We start from the raw sequence: 6276 nt of genomic DNA, 5'->3' as shown, positions 1-6276 counted from the left end.
TAAATTCAGCTGAAACAGGTGCTTTGAAGGGTGATTATTTCAGTCAGAGGAAGAGAAAACCTGTTTTGGGAGGAAAGCTCAGAGCTGGGAATGCTTAGCTTCATAAAACAAGACTTGAGACACAGCTGGCTTAGAAGATCAACAGCGAGCAGAAGAAATACTTCAGGTAAAGAAACAACATGTAGCTATAACTGGTTATGAATAAGTTTTAGTCTTCAGATTGGAAGAATGTTTTTGAACTCTGACTGAGGTTGGAAGAAGCTTCAGAGGACTAACAAGGGAAGGGAAGGAAAACCATTACTGCTGGTAATAAAAAGGGTGATGTATGATCGCTTCCTGTACCATGAGAACCTGGAGCGACTGATCCAGAAAAGCCTTGCCCAGTTCCTGAACTTCTTTGTTTCTCTGCTGTATTAAAAAAAAAACCTCTCCAAACTTCTTGATATATTTTCACAAATATCAAGAACGTACAGAACCATATGGGGTTCAAAAGACCTGAGCATGTAATGTGGAAAAAAGCTGTTTGGTTGGTTTTCAATATTGAATTTCTTTACCTATTAGAAAAGTAGCATCTAACCTAAATACCTTTGCAGATCACTTCCCAATTCACACAATTTCAAACCCTTTTGAGTAAAGAATAATTGAAATCTGTCCCTGCTAGTGGCTGTTACCCTATAAATAATATCAAAGATCAAATAGATGCTTAAATGAAGATATGGAAGGGTCTAATTATATTAAAGATTACAATGTAACTTAAGGAGTAATAATTATGCTTAAAGCAGACTATACTAAAAAGGAAAATTTTAGTGTAACATTCTCTTGATTTGAATAACAATCAATGAAAACACTAATGTCTTAATGCATAATTAAACATACAACAGTATATTGATATTCACCAAGAAGCAATAAATATCCAGGTGAGCGCAAGACTTTTGTATATTCAGCAGCATTAGATAATAATTTATACATAACAAACCAATCTGGTAATAGGAGAGCAAAGGAGAAAAAAAGTCCTTTTCCAGTTGTTACACTTTGGAACATGCCACCAACTTTCCTTTAGATTTGATCTTGTCTCACTGGCAATATTACTGTGTGTTTGCTAGAAAACTCAGTTGCTGTACAACCAACGCAACTGCTTGATGACCACCACGTTCTGGGATCTAGTACTGACACTGAGTATTGCCTTACAAAAAGTTTCACAGAAATTGTTTCCAAGAAAGTTCAGACTTCAAAAACTAAATCTCAGTCAAAGCTGCCTGCAAAGGAGGGCTGTAAATGTGTAATAGATGTCCTAGTGTGTAATATATGTCCTAAAAAATGGTTATTTCAGCCAATATGGATTTTTTTTTGTTGTGACTCCAGTAGGTGAACAGCTTGTCTTGTGACCACAGGTTATAAACACTTTTGATGAGCCTGTGCTTGATTTACAACTGTAATATATTTGTAATGATTAATAATGTATTAACCCTTTAATAAAGCCTCCATGAACAGAATCTAAAGGCCTAGGCGAGTTTAAAACTTTGACATTCCTGGCTGTGAGTTGTGTCAGAGGCTTGTAATGTATTTCCCACATTCCCCAAAGAGGAAGATAAATCACAATTCATGGGATTTTAAAAATGTGCCATGCACTGTAATCATAGAATAATTTTAGGCCAAAAAACAATGTGCATCAGTGTAGATGATAGATTTTTTTCACACAGACATCACTATTTATAACCCTGTCTCAAAGCAATGAATAACCCATTCAGAGTTAACACTGACTAGTGCAACAGATAGCTGTAGAGCACAGAAGTTACTAAACCACAAATATATGCTTCAGCCAGTAAATTTTAGAAAAAAAAAAAAAGTAGGGAAATATCTTTGGAAGTAGTAATTTAAAAAAAAATTAATTTTTTTTGAGAAAGAAAGTGAGCATCGTTCTCTGTGCCTCAGTCTAGTGCCTCTGGCAGCTCCCTTTACCATTATCCCACCCTACATCCCATAAGCTCTTGAAGTCTCCGTGAAGTTAGTCCTGTGGAGAACTTGATGCAGGAAGAAACCCAAACAAAAGGAGAAGCTGGAGTGAGATGTACACTCTACAGGGTCTTGCTTCATTTCCCTGAGACTTTCTCATGAGAAACAGATGAAGCACCTGAAAGTAAGTAACTCACAGTCTTGAATATCACTGCTATTCCTGCTAACTCTGTGGCCCCTACAGTCCACGAAACACCAGATTTCCAGTCCAAAGACCTGTAATAAATAGAGGTAAAACTGGACAAGGGATTATATGCCCATCTGTTTACCTCTTGAATTTCTGTAAGAAAGTCCTTTTTATTATGGCTTTCTTTTTCTAGGGTTTATGTGCTTTTGGCGGGACACAAGATGGAGAAGTGGCATATTGTATCTAGCTTCACAAAGAGCAAACATTTTCAAAAATTGACTTGTCAGAGGAAGTGGTAGACGGGCTTTCTAGGAACTTCTGATTTTCTCCATCACAATTTTTCTGCCCTGATTTCCAAGCATCAGACTGAACTTGCCAGCTGTGATTCCACCAGAATCCATGAAACAGAAGCATCCAATGCAGCTGGCGCTTTGGCTTTTTCCTTCAGTTTACAGAGCACATATCTTTACAATGAGGAATAAGCCAGTCTTCTTAAAAAATATTAGTTATCCTGGCAGGAAAAAGGAGAGCAATTAAACAGCAATGCAAACATTTCCAAGAAGGTGAGAATAATGTTTAAGTGTCATTTTTATACTTGTGTCTGATGTTATTTGAAAAATACATATAGTATTTCTGTCAACATAACCTTGGAACAAAGACAAGAATGAGAAGAGCAGCCTCCGTTCCAGACCTTGCAATATGCCAAAAGAGTTTAACCAACACCACAGTAAATGATGCAGCCAGCAGGTGACATGTGGGTCCTGAGCTGGAGACAGAGCTGAGAAAAGTTCAAGCTCCTCTAGTTTACACCAAATAATGCTTTCCCCCAAAAGCTGACTAGGCTCTTAGGAAACATCTGCAAATATAAATGTCATTAAACCACTGACTTGCCTGCAGAGCAGCTGATTATCTTGCAGAAAATATTCTTTCTGTAACTATATGTCCTTTCTGTGCTTCTCTGTTTATTCTCTGAAATTCTTCTCATTCAGTTTCTTCTGTGGACACTTGCCTGAAAACAACTGTGACGTTGATGCCAAAAACTTGGCTCAGCCTCAGAAATGATAAACTTCGGGCTGCTTACTATTTGCACAGCACACAGAAATTCAGAACAAACCATTTGTAGTGAAGGCAGACAAACCAAACCTGAAATCTGAAATATTTTCCCAAGCGACTGCATTGTTTTAAGAGCATGGCCTGCAACGAGAGTAAATCTGGTCTCATACATCGTTTCAGTGGTGGAGATTTCATCTCCAGCAGACAGCGTATGTGTGTCTCTCGGTTTGGCAACGGGAAGGAGGAGACTCCAAGGTCTCGTCGGAGCCAGTCCCACCACCATTACAGCCCCAATCCAAAATACATCGACTCGGCTCCCCCAGAGCCCCTCTCCGCGGTGGGCGCTCCGGGCCTGCCGTCCCAGTCACAGAGCCCCGTTGCTGCGGGCTCTGCTGCCATCAAGTGGGAACCGGCACAAACACGAAGGACCCGTCTCACGGAGCCGGGGGTGCCGGTGTATTTATGCCTCAGGTGTCGCCCAGAGGCCACGAGTATGGACGTCCCGCCACAGCCTCAGTCGCTGACGGCAAAGCTGTCTCCTCCACAATGTTGCACTGAGAGCTGTGCCTGAGGGCAACCGGTGAGGAGGTGTGCGCGTCTGTTCTGAGAAACGAGCATCACTCATCCTCGGCGAAGTGTTTGAGTCAGCAGGGTCACTTCTTATACACGTATATTTAAAACCATGTATGGATTGAGATGTCCCTCCAGCGTGTCAGGCAGTGGTGGGACAAAGGTAGGAGAGATGGGAGTTGAGGGTGACAGTGAGGGCCAGCGTAGTGCCTGTCCCGACATGGTGATGTCCCACAGTGCCAAGCCAGAAAAGCAGTGCAGGGAAAGGGACAGGGGCCAGGGTCGGCCACAGCCCAGGGGTCAGACCACAGTGATGGGCAGGTCTCAGTTTGGGAGGAATTAAATTCACATTTCCCACCAACCTGAGCAAACAGCACAAGTACAGGCTGGTTCCAGTGATGCCTTCCCATCACCGCTGCTGAAGCTGAGTGCAGCAAAGTGTGCACAAGCACTGGGACCAGCAGAATGATGTGCTCCCCTTTGCTTCCTCTTCCTCTGGGAACACGTTTCTAGTACTTCAACTTTTTGGTGCAGAGGATGACTTCTCTGTACCATTCACAGCCCGTGGAGACGTGGCTGGCTGGCTCCTGTGTTAGTTACATTCACTTCACAGATGTGAATATGAAAATATGCCAAAGAACAAACCAGTAAAATAATTTCTGCCTTGTAGACTTTTGGTGCTGGTATGTATTGCGTTTAGCCACTGCTGAGGATGGGATTTCATTTTCAAAGACTGAAAATGGTGTAGGAATCTTTTCTAGACATGATCCGATGAGTGCAAGGAGAGCAGCAAACAGCAGATTATTCACTCCTCGTGCAGGAGAGATCCCATTTCCCTTTTGACACCAGGCTCAAGGCGGGGCAGCTCTCCAGCACAAATCACACTAACACCACCTGTGACCATCCAAGCACCCTAAAACGTTAGATCAGTTCAGATGTTCTCTCTCACAACGGTAAATCTGGAGGACAGCCCATCTCTCTGACAGCAGGTTTCTCCCGGGAGGCAAAGGCATCTTCTAGGTTTTTTTTCCCCAAGCCAATTTATGGAAACCACATCTGCAGACCAAACTACAGTTCCAAAAGTTTAGGATTAACATTTCCCACTGAGAGGCAGTTTGTTTTCAGTTTAGTATATATAATTGATACTGCAAAGCTCAACCTTTTTAGGAATGAAACTACTATATACTGGCTTTTCTGGTTTATGTTTACCCAGGATTCAGTCATCAAGGATTCAGTCCAGTATACAGATATATTTTAGCAAGATATTCATCCATGCCAGTTGGTATGATGTGTGGCAGTAGTGCTGTGATCTGTTGACACATTTAATGCTGCATTTGTAGCAAATGGGAGAACTGGACCCTCACACTTCCATAAAATGTGTGTAAGGCACAGTGACAGATTTCTGCTTTTTATCCCAGGCTAATGTATCATGTAAGTCTTTCATAAACTGATCCAGTTCCATCCTAAAAATACTCTTTTCTATTTATTCCCTTTACTGTCCATAAATTTGCTTCTCAGACAGTTAAAAATTTTGTGATTTCTTACCTAAATTCTTTCACATGAGGTGGTTTGGGATTTTTTGTCAATTTTGTCTTTCAGTTTATTCACGAAGTATTTTCTCCTTTCCTTGGCATGTCTGTCCTGATGCATTTATATGGAGCAGCTATATTTCTTGCTAACCTTTGGTTTGAAAGGTTCAACAAGCCAAAGGCTTACCAGATCTTTCAGCATTAGTAGTATCAAAACAGCTTGTGCTTCCTTGCATTGCACAAATCATGCATGACCAAGTAAAAGAATGGTAATTGAAAATAAGGACCAAAAATATTGAGAAAAAGAGAAGGCCACTCAGAGCCCTGTAAATAGGGCTGGGAACACGATAGATGTCTCTGTTCCACAGCCATACTGAAAAATCACAGTAGTAATTTGGTCTGAATCAAAATACAATATTTCTATTCAAATGTTTCTACAAAGCAAACTGGGATGAAGAGTTTTGGTTTAAGTGGAAATCTCTTATTCAGTCTTAAATTAAATGTTTAATGTGGTTGTCTTTTTGATCACTTGGGCTTTTTGTAGGCCTTGCACTCCACTTTCTTGTTTAGAAAAGAGGTCTTTTTTAGATGCCATTTGAGAGTTCAGAACTTTGTAGGTTTCAGGTAAAGAATGTCAAAACAAACACTTCAGCAATACAGGATATTTCATTTTGAAAATGTCAAAATGAAATGTTTTGACATTTCCACAACTTGTCCTCCTCTTTTGCAGCTTTAACTATTTATCAGATTCAACATGACCTCACAGTTTGCTTAACTGAAACGTCCCATTTTGGCAAAGTTACTAATTCTCAGAAAAGAAAACGGTCCATATCTACCTACTGGATCTGCCTCATCTTACTTTTCATCCTGCGAAAAAAGGTGGTTGATAGCGGTATCAGCAAAATGATGAGTAAAATGGAGATAGTGAACAGGATTCAGTTGTTACCTGCTTCTCCCAGTACAGAAGCTAAGAAATATCAAACA

The sequence above is a fragment of the Falco peregrinus genome, chromosome 4, assembly GCF_023634155.1.
Source record: "Falco peregrinus isolate bFalPer1 chromosome 4, bFalPer1.pri, whole genome shotgun sequence".
Taxonomy (NCBI): domain Eukaryota; kingdom Metazoa; phylum Chordata; class Aves; order Falconiformes; family Falconidae; genus Falco; species Falco peregrinus.
This window is presented reverse-complemented; position numbering follows the sequence as displayed.